The sequence below is a fragment of the Triticum dicoccoides genome, chromosome 1B (assembly GCF_002162155.2).
Source record: "Triticum dicoccoides isolate Atlit2015 ecotype Zavitan chromosome 1B, WEW_v2.0, whole genome shotgun sequence".
In the NCBI taxonomy this organism is placed as follows: Eukaryota; Viridiplantae; Streptophyta; class Magnoliopsida; order Poales; family Poaceae; genus Triticum; species Triticum dicoccoides.
In genome coordinates this window covers 680682023-680699641 of record NC_041381.1, presented here as the reverse complement: position 1 = coordinate 680699641, position 17619 = coordinate 680682023, and the positions used below count along the sequence as shown (strand labels likewise).

The following is a 17619-nucleotide window of genomic DNA, read 5'->3' as shown; positions in this document are numbered from 1 at the left end:
CTCTCTATCTCCGTACAAACTTCATAACTGACTACAGAGGTCCCCCTGACGATACGAAGCCTGCAAACACAACAAGGCAAGAACCATTTGTTCATTCTGGGTTAACAACTGATGCAATCTACCACTAAGAAATGGACTGCACTCGGGGCAATGATAAAAAAAAGGAGTCGTCTCCACTCGACAATACCAACAGTAGTATTTGTTGAGCCACACTACTGAAGGATCATATATTGAACAGATAAAACCCCACAAAAACAGCAATTAATAATTAACAATGCATGTCCTGTCCCCCTTTGTCCATGAATACCAGCACCTTTGAGAAGCTAAAATAACAGTACTCCCCTCCCTATATTTAGGTGCATTTTACCATTATTAATTTGTAGCAAAAAGGGATGATTCAAAACAGTGTCCCGAATGTGAATTCCCCTATAAATAATGAAGGCAAAAGAACATCTATCAGTGCTTTGAGGCCCATCGTCTCCTCTGTCTCAAGTCTCAATATGCACCGTTGCCTTCGTTTCTCTTTTCCCATCTCCGTTAGTTCATTTCAGTCTAGGTCCAATAGTACTGGAGCCCCGTCCTCCGAACTGAATACTGCAGAAGCCAATATGTAGGCCTGGTCCAGGGGTGAATGACGCCAGAAAACCACTAAAAACAAAGTATACCTTTAACGCCACCTAAATATACACAGGAAAACACAAGCTAACCTCTATGAGAATAAAAGATGTTACGTTAAATGCAAGATATCAAATTTCAAATTTGTGAAGGAAATGAATTATGTAAACCGACCATACTTTCTTTCCAGAGCAGAACAGCCCACGCGTAGCTCACATTAGGCGACATGGGTGCCGACCCAAAACCATCATCTTACCTCGGTGTCGTGCAGTCCTCGGCCATGACGAAGACACCATTGGGCGCATTCATCCTCGTCATCTCGACCTTCTTGGTCACCGTGGCCTAGGTGACGCCCGTGCCCACCGAAGTTGATACTGCACATGAGTTGTTCGATGGAATGCCGCTGAGAGTAAGGGGCCTAAGGAGAGAGAGGACAATAGATGCTGACGAGCGGGCCCTATGTCCAGATTAATGGCCTAGGATAATGGTGTGGGGTTTTGGTTAGCGATGAGTGCTATCTGCAAAATGTTTACTGAATGCCAATGTTTTCTTTTGCAAAAACAATAATAATTGAGAACTAGAACCTCATGTGGTTTTTCTCTATACTCACTCACAACCGTCGGATAGGAAATCAGTATTATTGATTGGAATTGGTTGTTGTTTCATCCCTGCTTGATGTCTATTTGGTACTAGCTCAATACAAAAATGTATTATGACGACCCAATGGATTCTTTACAGTATGTTCTGCCATCTATGAAAAAGATTTAGTGTGGAAAGTAATATGTTAAATAAAATATTCAGATAATTTCTAAAAAAGTATTTATAAATATAAGAAAATTACCGTGCACAATCTTTTTGTATTATGTTCAACTATTCATAAAATATGCTCATATATTTAAGAAATCTGTTTCATATACAACTCTTGCAAATGTTCCTCATCCATAGGGCAGTGATGGCCGTCGAAACCCAGCTTCGTGAAGCAGAGATCTTTAAGTTTGTCCCAGAGCCCCATCCCATGGCCGTCTGCACGCCCCTGCCACATGCAGTACGCTTCTACGGAGCAGAGGATAGCAGCACTTTTAGTTGCCGAACACTCGTAACTCCATGAGAGAAACTGGCAGCAACGACGAGAAACTCGAATCGAGGATTTTGAGTAGCCATCTCAGTTTCGGAGGGGACCTACATCTTGCCGTCGCTTGTGGCGGCCATTCATCAAGAAGGGAAGCACCGAATATTATTGTTGATGTCATTTTTGTGTAAGATTATGATTCCATCGTGATAAATTAAATCAAAATTTGCATACGAATCTTTCTGGAAAAATCAATCATGTGAATCTTTTTTTGTGTGGGTACCAATTATGTGAATGAAAATATTGAATTTTTTCTATGATTCAGATCCTAACATAAATGCGATGAAAGCCTTGCTGGTCCTAAAGTTTAATAGTCCACCCACGCGTCTGCATTGAAATGTTGGTACATTTCGTTGCCGACACACAGTGAAGGTTCTCCGCCATCCAGTCTACATCGAGATCAATGTTGCGTGGTCACCGTTTGAGGCCAGCTTCACCGAAAGAACGGTCGTCCTTCCACTACCCAACCACACCAATAATGCACGCAACAACTAGCCTAGCTTCTCCATCAAGGAGGACTCAGCAAGGTAGAACTGTCCAATCCAACCATTATGGTTAGTGCCCAGCGCCATTGCTTCTCCACCAAACAAGCCCATCCATAGCACTGGTTCAGCAGCTGCTTCTCTTCCTAAGAACTTGTCCACCTTCCTTCATTCATCAAAGGATATGGCGGGGGTGAGCATCGGGACGGGGGCGATGAACTCCCTCCTCGTCAAGCTTACCACCTTGCTCAGCGACGAGTATAAGCTGCTCACGGGTATCCGCAAGCAGATCGACTTCCTAAAGCGTGAACTCGGCAGGATGCAAATCTTGCTGGAGACACTAGCGGGTATGGAGAAACTCGATGGCCTGGCAAAAGGTTGGAGAGACAACGTGCGTGACCTCAGCTACGACATGGAAGACTGCATCGACCGCTTCACGGACCGGCTTGGAACCGGGGGTGCCAAACCAAAGTTCATGAAGAGGACGGCTCGCCGGCTCAACACTCTATGGGCGCGCCATGACATCGCGACCCAGATCAAAGAGCTCAAAGCTCGCGTCATGGAGGAAAGCGAGCGGCGTGACAGGTACAAGTTTCCTACGTAATCTTGGGGTTGTATGAGCTATTTCTCGATGCTACATCGAGATTGATAGAGTTCTTATTGTCAAAAAAATGGTGCTAGGTACAAGCTTGATGAGAGTTACTACAGTGCAACAAGGACGGTGGAGATAGACCCGCGGATAACCACGCTCCACGAGGAGGTCAAGGGCTTGGTGGCAATGGACGACCGAGTGAAGCAAGTTACTACTTTATTGTTGGATGGGAGTATGGAGCTGAAAGTGATGCCGATTGTCGGCTCCGGTGGGTTGGGGAAGACCACCTTGGCAATGGAGGTGTATCGCAAGATTGGAGGACGAGAAGACTTCCAGTGCCGAGCTTCTGTATCTGTTTCACGCACTCTTGATCTACAGAAGCTCTTGAAGGATATCTTGTCGCAAATCGATGACAAGGAATGTCAGTTAGAGGGTTGGAGCATAGACCGACTAATTCGAAAAACTGCACAAGTCTTGACCAGAAAGAGGTACTCCTACAATGTTTTGTTTTGTATACTCTATATATCTCATGTACCTACCGTTTATTAACTCTTTCTATACTTAGATGACCTGGCAGAGCTATTTTTTCAACATTAATGGTTCTATTTCTATTTTGTAGTACTCATGTTTAGCCCTAATCTATTTGTAGCCAGAGTAGTTTGTTTGATACAAAAGAAATTACTGAAAAATTAAGTACAGAAGTGCAAAATATTTATGGTGAATATCAAATTAGTTGCCATTACAAGTCATCACAGCTATGAAATGCTCAATGATGCACAATATTGAAAGCAGGTACTTCGTTGTCATTGATGATGTATGGAAAGAAGAACACTGGAAATTGGTCAAGTCAGCATTTCCTGAGAATAATAATGGTAGCAGAATAATTGCTACTACACGCATTACCCGTGTAGCTAATGGGTGTTGTTCCGACTCCGGTGGTGAACCCTATCAAATGACACCTCTAGATGATGTTGATTCCCGAAAATTGTTCTTTAAGAGAATATTCCGCGTAGATGATCCTTGTCGTGTTGAACTGGAAGAAGTTTCAGCTAAGATCTTAAAAAAAATGTGGTGGTCTTCCACTAGCTATAATTACATTTGCAAGTTTGCTTGCCAATAAGACACATAAGAAGGATGAATGGGAGAGACTGCATGATTCCATTGGTAGTGGTCCTTCACTTGATAATGATGGTAATTTAAAAGTGATGAAAGATATACTATTACTTAGTTACTGGGATCTTCCACATCATTTGAAGACTTGCTTGTTGTACTTGTGTATATATCCAGAGGACTACAAGATCAAGTGTAAAAAACTGAAATGGAAATGGATGGCCGAAGGATTCCTTGATAGACAACGGGTGTGTTTGGATAAGGTAGCAGAGAACTGTATCAATGAACTCGTTAACAGAAATATGATCCAGCCAACTCATATTGATCATAATGGTACTGTGAAATATTGTCGAGTCCATGATATGGTGCTTGACCTTATCATATCTTTATCAGAAGAAGAGAATTTTGCCACTGTTTTAAATGGAGGTGTATGCAATTCATTTCCAAACAAGATTCGACGTCTGTCCGTGCAATTTAGTGGCAAAGAGCATAATGGCGCAGTCCGTGCAATTACAGAAACCAAGATATATGTTCGCTCACTGACTACCTTGCCGCAATTTGAGCAGATACCCACCTTGTGGACTTCCATGCTTTGCGGGTGTTGGATCTTCAGGGATTTTCTTGTTTGGAAAACAAGCATGTAAAACATATAGGAAGCTCGCGTCAGCTGAGGTATTTGAGAATTGGCCGTTCTAAGATTAAGGAGCTTCCTTGTGAAATTGGAAAGTTGCAGCACTTGGAGACTCTGGATTTGAGACACTGTCTTTCACTTCAAAGACTGCCATCAACCGTGGCACAGTTGCGGAAATTGGTGCGCCTATTTGTCAGCTATAGTACACAATTACCTGCAAGTAGGTTCCGGAGTCTGCAAACCTTGGAGGAGTTAGGCGTCCACGAAACTGACGACCCAGTGATATTTGCGGAGGAAGTAAATGAGTTGGGCAAATGCAACCTTCTCTCTCTTCGTACTGATGGAGAGATAGCCGAGCGTCTGTTCTATAACCCATGCTGCACATACCCGTGCCTCCAAGTTCTTACAATTAAGTCACCCTCAAGAATGAAGATGGTTCCTAGGGGAATGGCCTCCCTCAAGAATCTCGTGAAACTATGCATAATAGTCCACGAGTTTGATAATGAGGGCCTCCAAGTCCTCATGGGCATGCCTTCTCTAGCCCATCTTCAGCAATGCGTCACACGGGTCATCGAAGAAAAGCTGACCGTCCGTAGTAATGGATTCAAACTTCTAAAGGTGTTCCACTTCCAATATATGCCAGTCTCTCCTTTCGTATTTGAACAAACAGCAAGCGGTGGACGGCGCATCTCAGAAAATAAACCTGATGGACTGCGGCTAACATTTGCTCCAGGTGCTGTGCCAGCACTTGGACGGCTCTGTCTTGACTTGAGCCCCATGTTTGTGGCATCAGACTTTTTTGTAGACTTGGGGGTCGAGCATCTACCAGGCCTTGCACACCTCGAGGTCAAAATTTATTGTGGCACAGCAGCTCCAGGAATGGGTGGAAGCCCTGGAGTCTTCCGTTGAAAAAGCAATCAACCTGCACCCCAAATGTCAAATCCATGTCCACAGATTCTTTGAAGCTTTTATGTTTAAGGATGATAAGGAGTGGCAAGAGGCCGTCTCAATGAAAAGAAAGGAGTTGGAAGAATTTCTTGATCGGGAGAATGAGAGACGGGCCAGCAAGAACTAGCTGCCTTATCCTGGTAATTCAAAATATTGTGAATTTTCTTTCCCTCCTATGAGTAACAATTATCTACATGTTCTTCGTTCTGAAAAATTAAGAACATATTCCATATACTCTGTGCTGACCTTGTGCCTAATGTATTCATCTTGAACAGCTGTTCGTTGATCCAAGTAAAGTCATGCATATGGAGGGAGAGCTACACGGTTGTCCAATCCAGTCCTACTACTTACCGCAAGTCTGCAACTCAACTGGCTGGCCACCAGCATTTGATTAGTGTGTATTCAGAGAGATGTATTCGTGGTGCTTTATCTGCAGCGTGAGATGTTTTTTTTCCTAAATCTATTCGTACTGGGTTTTGCTTGAGTAGAACAAACAGTATGTGTGCAGTTATGTAACATCCCTGAATTCTCTTTATCTGTCGTCAGGGCAGAACTCTGTTACTGTTTCCATCATGATTTAAACAAACTGAATCGAGGAATGTATCTGACAACATTTATTTTTTGTAATATCTATGGGCATGATGTGTCTGCTGTTGTGTGTATAGATGCTGGTTGGCACATGTTGAGAGCTGCTCGATTTGGCATGTAATTTGTAGGGGGGCAACTTAGTCAAAAATTTGTGAAGCACAAAACTGAAAGCAGAAGTTTTGTTTTTAGCACCCAAAATAAGAGGATGACCCAAATGAGTGGAATAATTAGTCATATCCGAAACCAGAAAAATGCTCTTAATATTCGACATGGTTGCAGGCTGAATGTTTGCGCTGAAAAGGATGGCAGATTTGTTCCAGTTTGGAGTGTGATCTGACAAAGTGCATAAATGATGAAGAATGTGTGCCATAGTTGAAGCTTACCGGCGAGTTGCTTGTCCACAAACGAGTAGGTCATCTGCCAAAAGTAAGGAGTGGACAGGGAGCAATTTGGTCCAAGTGAGATACCCTGCAAATAGTTAGCTGCCCACTACCGGAAAACTGACCTATGCCTACGGCCAAATCAATGCCGACGGCTGCCGTCGGCCTAGTTTGAGATATGCCGACAGCCTCGTCCTGGCCGTCGGCGTAGCCTGGCCGTCGGGCTACCCTGATATAAGCCGACGGCAGCCGTCGGCACAGAACGGTCGTCGGCCTATCTACAAACACGCCGACAGCAGCCGTCGGTATAACATAGCCGTCGGCATACAAAGTGGGCCCGGCGACCCCGCTCGTGACCAACGCTAACTCCGTCAACCCTATGCCGACGGTCGGGACGGGCGGCCGTCGGCATATCTCCGCATGCCACGTCACCGATCTACGGCATAGATATGCCGACGGCAGCCGTCGGCATAGGCTCCACGTCACCGATCCGCGGCGCGGCTCCTCCCAAAACCCTGCCGTTTCTATGCCGACGGTAATGCCGTCGGCATAGCTATTTTTTAACATGTTGTTCATACGTTTTTACAATATTTTAAATAGTGCGCTACAAAATATAGCGAGGCCCTTCTCTAAATGCTACACAAGTTATAGTGCGCTAATAGCGTGCTATATTTCAAAATAGCGTTTGCACAAAAAATCAAATATATCTAGAAATAAAGTATTTAAGCAACTAATTTTTTTCATAGGAGCAAGCAATATATGCATAAGGGCCAAATCCAGCACATAAAAATAGTAAGTCTCAAACATCAACAACCATAGTTTTAAGAGTCTCTAACATCAACAGCCACATGGGCAGCCACATGGGCCTGCTGGTTAGATCTCGTGGGAGAATCTGATAAAAGGAGTGAGAAAGCTAGTGGTCGTGGGTTGGTTTTGGCCTGCTGGGCCTGCTGTGCTGTGCTTATTTCAGTTTTGCATGGTTTGCACGTTGTAACGTTACAACGTTACAACGTTATAGCGTGTGTAGCGCGCTAATTACGCGATTAGCGCCGTAGCGTCCGATTTTGCCAAAACGTAACGTCTCCCTTCCAAATATGCTATAACCGCGTTATAACGACGAAATAGCGTGCTATTTAAAATATTGGTTTTTATGCTTTTTTTACATATGTTTTTATGCTTTTTTTTAAATATGTTTTTATGCTTTTTTATGTATTATATGAATATATATATGTAGTTTGTAATTTTTTCCATAGATTATGAATATATATATATATATATATATATATATATATATATATATATATATATATATATATATATATATATAGTTTGCATTTTTTTCGAGCACATTAATAATGTGCCGTCATGTTCTTTTGAATATAAGTCCTTATATGTTATTAAAATGAAAAACAGCTATGCGACAGAAGTTTAATGGCTGTTGCAAACGCCCGGCACCCGTCTCCGGAGTGTGACACCCTCACGGACGGCGCCGCCGCCGGCACCTGGAGGGGGAAAACAGATGCATCGGGTCTACACGGAGGGGATGTAGCAGTCGGTTTGGCCCGGATGTTGCTCCCAGGGTGTCCCTCTGAGCTGACCTGACACAACCGGGTGGAGAGGTCTACTCTTCAAAGCCCGTCCGTGGGAAGTCAAAGGGCTAGATCTCCTGGTCAATCGCTCTTGGGTTAGTCGGGACGGGGGCCCTGGGGGTAGCAATGCCACCGGAGCATCGTACCGGGCCCTCATACACGCGGGGTGGTGTTGTGGCATGTCCGAAGAGGCGGCACGCGTCTCCGGGGTGCCGCTGCCGGCACCTAGAGGGGGGAAACGGACGCGTCGGGTCTACACGGAGTGGATGTAGCTGTGGGTTTGGCCCGGATGTTGCTCCCAGGTGTCCCTCTAGACTGACCTGACACAACCGGCTGGAGAGGTCCACTGGTCAAAGCCCGTCCGTGGGAAGTCAAAGGGCTAGATCTCGTGGTCAACCGCTCCAGGGTTAGGTGGGACGGGGGCCCTGGAGGGTAGCAATGCCATCGGAGCATCGTACTGTTGCAAATATGCCCTAGAGGCAATAATAAAAGCATTATTATTATATTTCTTTGTTCATGATGATTGTCTTTATTCATGCTATAATTGTATTATCCGGAAATCGTAATACATGTGTGAATAATAGACACCAACATGTCCCTAGTAAGCCTCTAGTTGACTAGCTCGTTGATCAACAGATAGTCATGGTTTCCTGACTATAGACATTGGATGTCATTGATAACGAGATCACATCATTAGGAGAATGATGTGATGGACAAGACCCAATCCTAAACATAGCATAAAGATCGTGTAGTTCGTTTGCTAGAGTTTTTCCAATGTTAAGTATCTTTTCCTTAGACCATGAGATCGTGTAACTCCCGGATACCGTAGGAGTGCTTTGGGTGTACCAAACGTCACAACGTAACTGGGTGACTATAAAGGTGCACTAGAGGTATCTCCGAAAGTGTCTGTTGGGTTGACACGGATCGAGACTGGGATTTGTCACTCCGTATGACGAAGAGGTATCACCGGGCCCACTCGGTAACGCATCATCATTATGAGCTCAAAGTGACCAAGTGTCTGGTCACGGGATCATGCATTATGGTACGAGTAAAGTGACTTGCCGGTAACGAGATTGAACGAGGTATTGGGATACCGACGATCGAATCTCGGGCAAGTAACATACCGATTGACAAAGGGAATTGCATACGGGGTTGCATGAATCCTCGACATCGTGGTTCATCCGATGAGATCATCGTGGAGTATGTGGGATCCAACATGGGTATCCAGATCCCGCTGTTGGTTATTGACCAGAGAACGATCTCGGTCATGTCTACATGTCTCCCGAACCCGTAGGGTCTACACACTTAAGGTTCGGTGACGCTAGGGTTGTAGGGATATGTATATGCAGTAACCCGAATGTTGTTCGGAGTCCCGGATGAGATCCCGGACGTCACGAGGAGTTCCGGAATGGTCCGGAGGTAAAGATTTATATATGGGAAGTCCTGTTTCGGGCATCGGGACAAGTTTCGGGGTTATCGGTATTGTACCGGGACCACCGGAAGGATCCCGGGGGTCCACCGGGTGGGGCCACCTGTCCCGGGGGGGCACATGGGCTGTAGGGGGTGCGCCTTGGCCTACATGGGCCAAGGGCACCAGCCCCAAGAGGCCCATGCGCCTAGGGTTACAAGGGGAAAGAGTCCTAGGAGGGGAAGGCACCTCCTAGGTGCCTTGGGGGGGAGGGAAACCCCCCTTGGCCGCCGCCCCACCCTAGGAGATTGGATCTCCTAGGGCCGGCGCCCCCCCCCCTTGGCCCTCCTATATATAGTGAGGGAAGGAGGGCTTTTCTCCCACGCCTTTGGTTGCCTCCTCCTCCCTCTCCAACACCTCCTCCTCCTCCATAGCGCTTGGCGAAGCCCTGCCGGAGTACTGCAGCTCCAACAACACCACGCCGTCGTGCTGCTGCTGGTGCCATCTCCCTCAACCTCTCCTCTGCCCTTGCTGGATCAAGAAGGAGGAGACGTGGCTGTTCCGTACGTGTGTTGAACGCGGAGGTGCCGTCCGTTCGGTGCTAAGATCTCCGGTGATTTGGATCACGTCGTGTACGACTACCTCATCCCCGTTCTTTGAACGCTTCCGCTTGCGATCTACAAGGTACATAGATGCATCTAATCACTCGTTGCTAGATGAACTCCTAGATGGATCTTGGTGAAACCGTAGGAAAATTTTTGTTTTCTGCTACGTTCCCCAACAGTGGTATCAGAGCTAGGTCTATGCGTAGTTCTTCTTGCGCGAGTAGAACACAATTTGGTGTGGGCGTAGATGTTGTCAACTTTCTTGCCGTTACTAGTCTTATCTTGCTTCAATGGTATTGTGGGATGAAGCGGCCCGGACCAACCTTACACGTACGCTTACGTGAGACCGGTTCCACCGACTAACATGCACTAGTTGCATTAGGTGGCTGGCGGGTGTCTGTCTCTCCTACTTTAGTTGGAGCGGATTCGATGAAAAGGATCCTTATGAAGGGTAAATAGAAGTTGACAAATCACGTTGTGGCTTTCACGTAGGTAAGAAAACGTTCTTGCTAGAACCCTACTTCAGCCACGTAAAACATGCAACAACAATTAGAGGACGTCTAACTTGTTTTTGCAGCAAGTGCTTTGTGATATGATATGGCCAAAGTTGTGATGAATGATGAATGATCTATATGTGATGTATGAGATGTTCATGCTATTGTAATAGGAATCACGACTTGCATGTCGATGAGTATGACAACCGGCAGGAGCCATAGGAGTTGTCTTTATTTTTGTATGACCTGCGTGTCATTGAGAAACGCGTTAGCCATAGTAGTAGAAGTAATAGTTGGCGAGCAACTTCATGGAGACACAATGATGGAGATCATGATGATGGAGATCATGATGTCATGCCGGTGACAAGATGATCATGGAGCCCCAAGATGGAGATCAAAGGAGCTGTGTGATATTGGCCATATCATGTCACTATTATTATTTGATTGCATGTGATGTTTATCATGTTTTTCATCTTGTTTGCTTAGAACGACGGTAGTAAATAAGATGATCCCTCACAACAATTTCAAGAAGTGTTCTCCCCTAACTGTGCACCGTTGCTAAAGTTCGTCGTTTCGAAGCACCACGTGATGATCGGGTGTGATAGATCCTTACGTTCACATACAACGGGTGTAAGACAATTTTACACATGCAAAACACTTAGGGTTAACTTGACGAGCCTAGCATGTGTATAGACATGGCCTCGGAACACAGAAGACCGAAAGGTCGAGCATGAGTCGTATAGAAGATACGATCAACATGAAGATGTTCACCGACGTTGACTAGTCCGTCTCACGTGATGATCGGACACGGCCTAGTTGACTCGGATCATGTTATACTTAGATGACTAGAAGAGGGATGTCTATCTAAGTGGGAGTTCATTGAATAATTTGATTAGATGAACTTAATTATCATGAACTTAGTCTAAAATCTTTACAATATGTCTTGTAGATCAAATGGCCAATGTAGTCCTCAACTTCAACGCGTTCCTAGAGAAAACCAAGCTGAAAGACGATGGCAGCAACTATACGGACTGGGTCCGGAACCTGAGGATCATCCTCATAGCTGCCAAGAAAGATTATGTCCTACAAGCACCGCTAGGTGATGCACCTGTTCTCCCTGCAGAACAAGATGTTATGAACGCTTGGCAGGCACATACCGATGACTACTCCCTCGTTCAGTGCGGCATGCTTTACAGCCTAGAGCCGGGGCTCCAAAAGCGTTTTGAGAGACATGGAGCATATGAGATGTTCGAAGAGCTGAAAATGGTTTTCCAAGCTCATGCCCGGGTCGAGAGATATGAAGTCTCCGACAAATTCCTCAGCTGTAAGATGGAGGAAAATAGTTCTGTCAGTGAGCACATACTCACTATGTCTGGGTTACATAACCGCTTGACTCAGCTGGGAGTTAATCTCCCGGATGATGCAGTCATTGACAGAATCCTCCAGTCGCTTCCACCGACCTACAAGAGCTTTGTGATGAACTTCAATATGCAGGGGATGGAGAAGACCATTCCTGAAGTATTTGCTATGCTGAAATCAGCAGAGGTAGAAGTCAAGAAGGAACATCAAGTGTTGATGGTCAATAAAACCACTAAGTTCAAGAAGGGCAAGGGTAAAAAGAACTCCAAGAAGGACGGCAAGGGAGTTGCCGCGCCCGGCAAGCAAGCTGCCGGGAAGAAGCCAAAGAATGGACCCAAGCCCGAGACCGAGTGCTTTTATTGCAAGGAAAGTGGTCACTAGAAGCGGAACTGCCCCAAATACTTAGCAGACAAGAAGGCCAGCAAAACAAAAGGTATATGTGATATACATGTAATTGATGTGTACCTTACCAGCACTAGTAGTAGCTCCTGGGTATTTGATACCGGTGCAGTTGCTCACATTTGTAACTCAAAGCAGGAGCTGCGGAATAAGCGGAGACTGGCGAAGGACGAAGTGACAATGCGCGTCGGGAATGGTTCCAAGGTCGATGTGATCGCCGTCGGCACGTTGCCTCTACATTTACCTACGGGATTAGTTCTAAACCTCAATAATTGTTATTTAGTGCCAGCTTTGAGCATGAACATTGTATCGGGATCTCGTTTAATTCGAGATGGCTACTCATTTAAATCTGAGAATAATGGTTGTTCCATTTATATGAGAGATATGTTTTATGGTCATGCTCCTATGGTAAATGGTTTATTCTTAATGAATCTCGAGCGTATTGCTACACATATTCATAGTGTGAGTACCAAAAGATGTAAGGTTGATAATGATAGTCCCACATACTTGTGGCACTGCTGCCTTGGTCACATAGGTGTCAAACGCATGAAGAAGCTCCATGCAGATGGACTTTTAGAGTCTCTTGATTATGAATCATTTGACACATGCGAACCATGCCTCATGGGTAAAATGACCAAGACTCCGTTCTCAGGAACAATGGAGCGAGCAACCAACTTATTGGAAATCATACATACTGATGTGTGCGGTCCAATGAGTGTTGAGGCTCGTGGTGGCTATCGTTATGTTCTCACCCTCACTGATGACTTGAGTAGATATGGGTATGTCTACTTAATGAAACACAAGTCTGAAACCTTTGAAAAGTTCAAGGAATTTTAGAGTGAGGTTGAGAATCAACGTGACAGGAAAGTCAAGTTCCTACGATCAGATCGAGGAGGAGAATACTTGAGTCACGAGTTTGGCACACACTTAAGAAAATGTGGAATAGTTTCACAACTCACGCCGCCTGGAACACCTCAGCGTAATGGTGTGTCCGAACGTCGTAATCGCACTCTATTAGATATGGTGCGATCTATGATGTCTCTTGCCGATTTACCGCCATCCTTTTGGGGGTATGCTTTAGAGACTGCCGCATTCACTTTAAATAGGGCTCCGTCGAAATCCGTTGAGACGACACCGTTTGAATTATGGTTTGGTAAGAAACCTAAGTTGTCGTTTCTGAAAGTTTGGGGATGCGATGCTTATGTCAGGAAACTTCAACCTGAAAAGCTCGAACCCAAGTCGGAAAAATGCGTCTTCATAGGATACCCTAAAGAAACTACTGGGTATACCTTCTACCTCAGATCCGAAGGCAAGATCTTTGTTGCCAAGAATGGGTCCTTTCTAGAGAAAGAGTTTCTCTCGAAAGAAGTAAGTGGAAGCAAAGTAGAACTTGATGAAGTATTACCTCTTGAACCGGAAAATGGCGCAACTCAAGAAAATGTTCCTGAGGTGCCTGCACCGACTAGAGAGGAGGTTAATGATGATGATCAAGATACTTCTGATCAAGCTCCTACTGAAATTCGAAGGTCCACAAGGACACGTTCCGCACCAGAGTGGTACGGCAACCCTGTCTTGGAAATCATGTTGTTAGACAACAGTGAACCTTCGAACTATGAAGAAGCGATGGCGGGCCCGGATTCCGACAAATGGCTAGAAGCCATGAAATCTGAGATAGGATCCATGTATGAAAACGAAGTATGGACTTTGACTGACTTGCCCGTTGAACGGCGAGCCATAGAAAATAAATGGATCTTTAAGAAGAAGACAGACGCGGATGGTAATGTGACCATCTATAAAGCTTGGCTTGTCGCTAAGGGTTATCGACAAGTTCAAGGAGTTGATTACGATGAGACTTTCTCACCGGTAGCGAAGCTGAAGTCCGTCCGAATCATGTTAGCAATTGCCGCATTTTATGATTATGAAATTTGGCAAATGGACGTCAAAACAGCATTCCTTAATGGTTTCCTTAAGGAAGAATTGTATATGATGCAGCCGGAAGGTTTTGTCGATCCTAAGAATGCTAACAAGGTGTGCAAGCTCCAACGCTCGATTTATGGGCTGGTGCAAGCATCTCGGAGTTGGAACATTCGCTTTGATGAGATGATCAAAGCGTTTGGGTTTACGCAGACTTATGGAGAAGCCTGCGTTTACAAGAAAGTGAGTGGGAGCTCTGTAGCATTTCTCATATTATATGTAGATGGCATACTTTTGATGGGAAATGATATAGAACTCTTGGACAGCATTAAGGCCTACTTGAATAAAAGTTTTTCAATGAAGGACCTTGGAGAAGCTGCTTATATATTAGGAATCAAGATCTATAGGGATAGATCGAGACGCCTCATAGGTCTTTCACAAAGCACATACCTTGATAAGATTTTGAAGAAGTTCAAAATGGATCAGTCCAAGAAAGGGTTCTTGCCTGTTTTGCAAGGTGTGAAATTGAGCTCAGCTCAATGTCCGACCACGGCAGAAGATATAGAAGAGATGAGTGTCATCCCCTATGCCTCAGCCATAGGTTCTATTATGTATGCCATGCTGTGTACCAGACCTGATGTAAACCTTGCCGTAAGTTTGGTAGGTAGGTACCAAAGTAATCCCGGCAAGGAACACTGGACAGCGGTCAAGAATATCCTGAAGTACCTGAAAAGGACAAAGGAAATGTTTCTCGTTTATGGAGGTGACGAAGAGCTCGTCGTAAAGGGTTACGTCGATGCTAGCTTCGACACAGATCTGGATGACTCAAAGTCACAAACCGGATACGTGTATATTTTGAATGGTGGGGCAGTAAGCTGGTGCAGTTGCAAGCAGAGCGTTGTGGCGGGATCTACATGTGAGGCGGAGTACATGGCAGCCTCGGAGGCAGCACATGAAGCAATATGGGTGAAGGAGTTCATCACCGACCTAGGAGTCATACCCAATGCGTCGGGGCCGATCAAGCTCTTCTGTGACAACACTGGAGCTATTGCTCTTGCCAAGGAGCCCAGGTTTCACAAGAAGACAAGGCACATCAAGCGTCGCTTCAACTCCATTCGTGAAAATGTTCAAGATGGAGACATAGAGATTTGTAAAGTACATACGGACCTGAATGTAGCAGATCCGTTGACTAAACCTCTCCCTAGGGCAAAACATGATCAACACCAGAATTCCATGGGTGTTCGATTCATCACAATGTAACTAGATTATTGACTCTAGTGCAAGTGGGAGACTGTTGGAAATATGTCCTAGAGGCAATAATAAAAGCATTATTATTATATTTCTTTGTTCATGATGATTGTCTTTATTCATGCTATAATTGTATTATCCGGAAATCGTAATACATGTGTGAATAATAGACACCAACATGTCCCTAGTAAGCCTCTAGTTGACTAGCTCGTTGATCAACAGATAGTCATGGTTTCCTGACTATGGACATTGGATGTCATTGATAACGAGATCACAGCATTAGGAGAATGATGTGATGGACAAGACCCAATCCTAAACATAGCATAAAGATCGTGTAGTTCGTTTGCTAGAGTTTTTCCAATGTTAAGTATCTTTTTCTTAGACCATGAGATCGTGTAACTCCCGGATACCGTAGGAGTGCTTTGGGTGTACCAAACGTCACAACGTAACTGGGTGACTATAAAGGTGCACTACAGGTATCTCCGAAAGTGTCTGTTGGGTTGACACGGATCGAGACTGGGATTTGTCACTCCGTATGATGGAGAGGTATCACCGGGCCCACTCGGTAATGCATCATCATTATGAGCTCAAAGTGACCAAGTGCCTGGTCACGGGATCATGCATTATGGTACGAGTAAAGTGACTTGCCGGTAACGAGATTGAACGAGGTATTGGGATACCGACGATCGAATCTCGGGCAAGTAACATACCGACTGACAAAGGGAATTGCATACGGGGTTGCATGAATCCTCGACATCGTGGTTCAACCGATGAGATCATCGTGGAGTATGTGGGAGCCAACATGGGTATCCAGATCCCTCTGTTGGTTATTGACCAGAGAATGATCTCGGTCATGTCTACATGTCTCCCGAACCCGTAGGGTCTACACACTTAAGGTTCGGTGACGCTAGGGTTGTAGGGATATGTATATGCAGTAACCCGAATGTTGTTCGGAGTCCCGGATGAGATCCCGGACGTCACGAGGAGTTCCAGAATGGTCCGGAGGTAAAGATTTATATATGGGAAGTCCTGTTTCGGGCATCGGGACAAGTTTCGGGGTTATCGGTATTGTACCGGGACCACCGGAAGGATCTCGGGGGTCCACCGGGTGGGGCCACCTGTCCCGGGGGGCACATGGGCTGTAGGGGGTGCGCCTTGGCCTACATGGGCCAAGGGCACCAGCCCCAAGAGGCCCATGCGCCTAGGGTTACAAGGGGAAAGAGTCCTAGGAGGGGAAGGCACCTCCTAGGTGCCTTGGGGGGGAGGGAAACCCCCCTTGGCCGCCGCCCCACCCTAGGAGATTGGATCTCCTAGGGCCGGTGCCCCCCCCCCTTGGCCCTCCTATATATAGTGAGGGAAGGAGGGCTTTTCTCCCACGCCTTTGGTTGCCTCCTCCTCCCTCTCCAACACCTCCTCCTCCTCCATAGCGCTTGGCGAAGCCCTGCCGGAGTACTGCAGCTCCAACAACACCACGCCGTCGTGCTGCTGCTGGTGCCATCTCCCTCAACCTCTCCTATGCCCTTGCTGGATCAAGAAGGAGGAGACGTGGCTGTTCCGTACGTGTGTTGAACGCGGAGGTGCCGTCCGTTCGGTGCTAAGATCTCCGGTGATTTGGATCACGTCGTGTACGACTACCTCATCCCCGTTCTTTGAACGCTTCCGCTTGCGATCTACAAGGTACATAGATGCATCTAATCACTCGTTGCTAGATGAACTCCTAGATGGATCTTCGTGAAACCGTAGGAAATTTTTTGTTTTCTGCTATGTTCCCCAACACGTACCTGGCCCTCATACATGCGGGGTGGTGTTGTGGCATGTTCGAAGAGGCGACACGCATCTCCGGGGTGTGCCCCCCTCACGGATGGCGCCGCCGCCGACACCTGGAGGGGAAAACGGATGCATCGGGTCTACACGGAGGGGATGTAGCAGTCGGTTTGGCCCGGATGTTGCTCCCGGGTGTCCCTATGGGTAGACCTGACACAACCGGGTGGAGAGGTCTACTGGTCAAAGCCCGTCCATGGGAAGTCAAAGGGCTAGATCTCGTGGTCAACCGCTCCAGGGTTAGGCAGGTCGGGGGCCTTGGGGGGTAGCAATGCCACCGGAGCGTCATACCGGGCCCTCATACATG

At 46.0% G+C, this 17619-nt stretch overlaps 1 pseudogene; it reads left to right on the top strand.

The window, feature by feature from the left end:
* The first annotated feature begins 2282 nt into the window (after nt 1-2282).
* Nucleotides 2283-6138, top strand: LOC119349627 (annotated as a pseudogene).
* The last annotated feature ends 11481 nt before the right edge of the window (nt 6139-17619 follow it).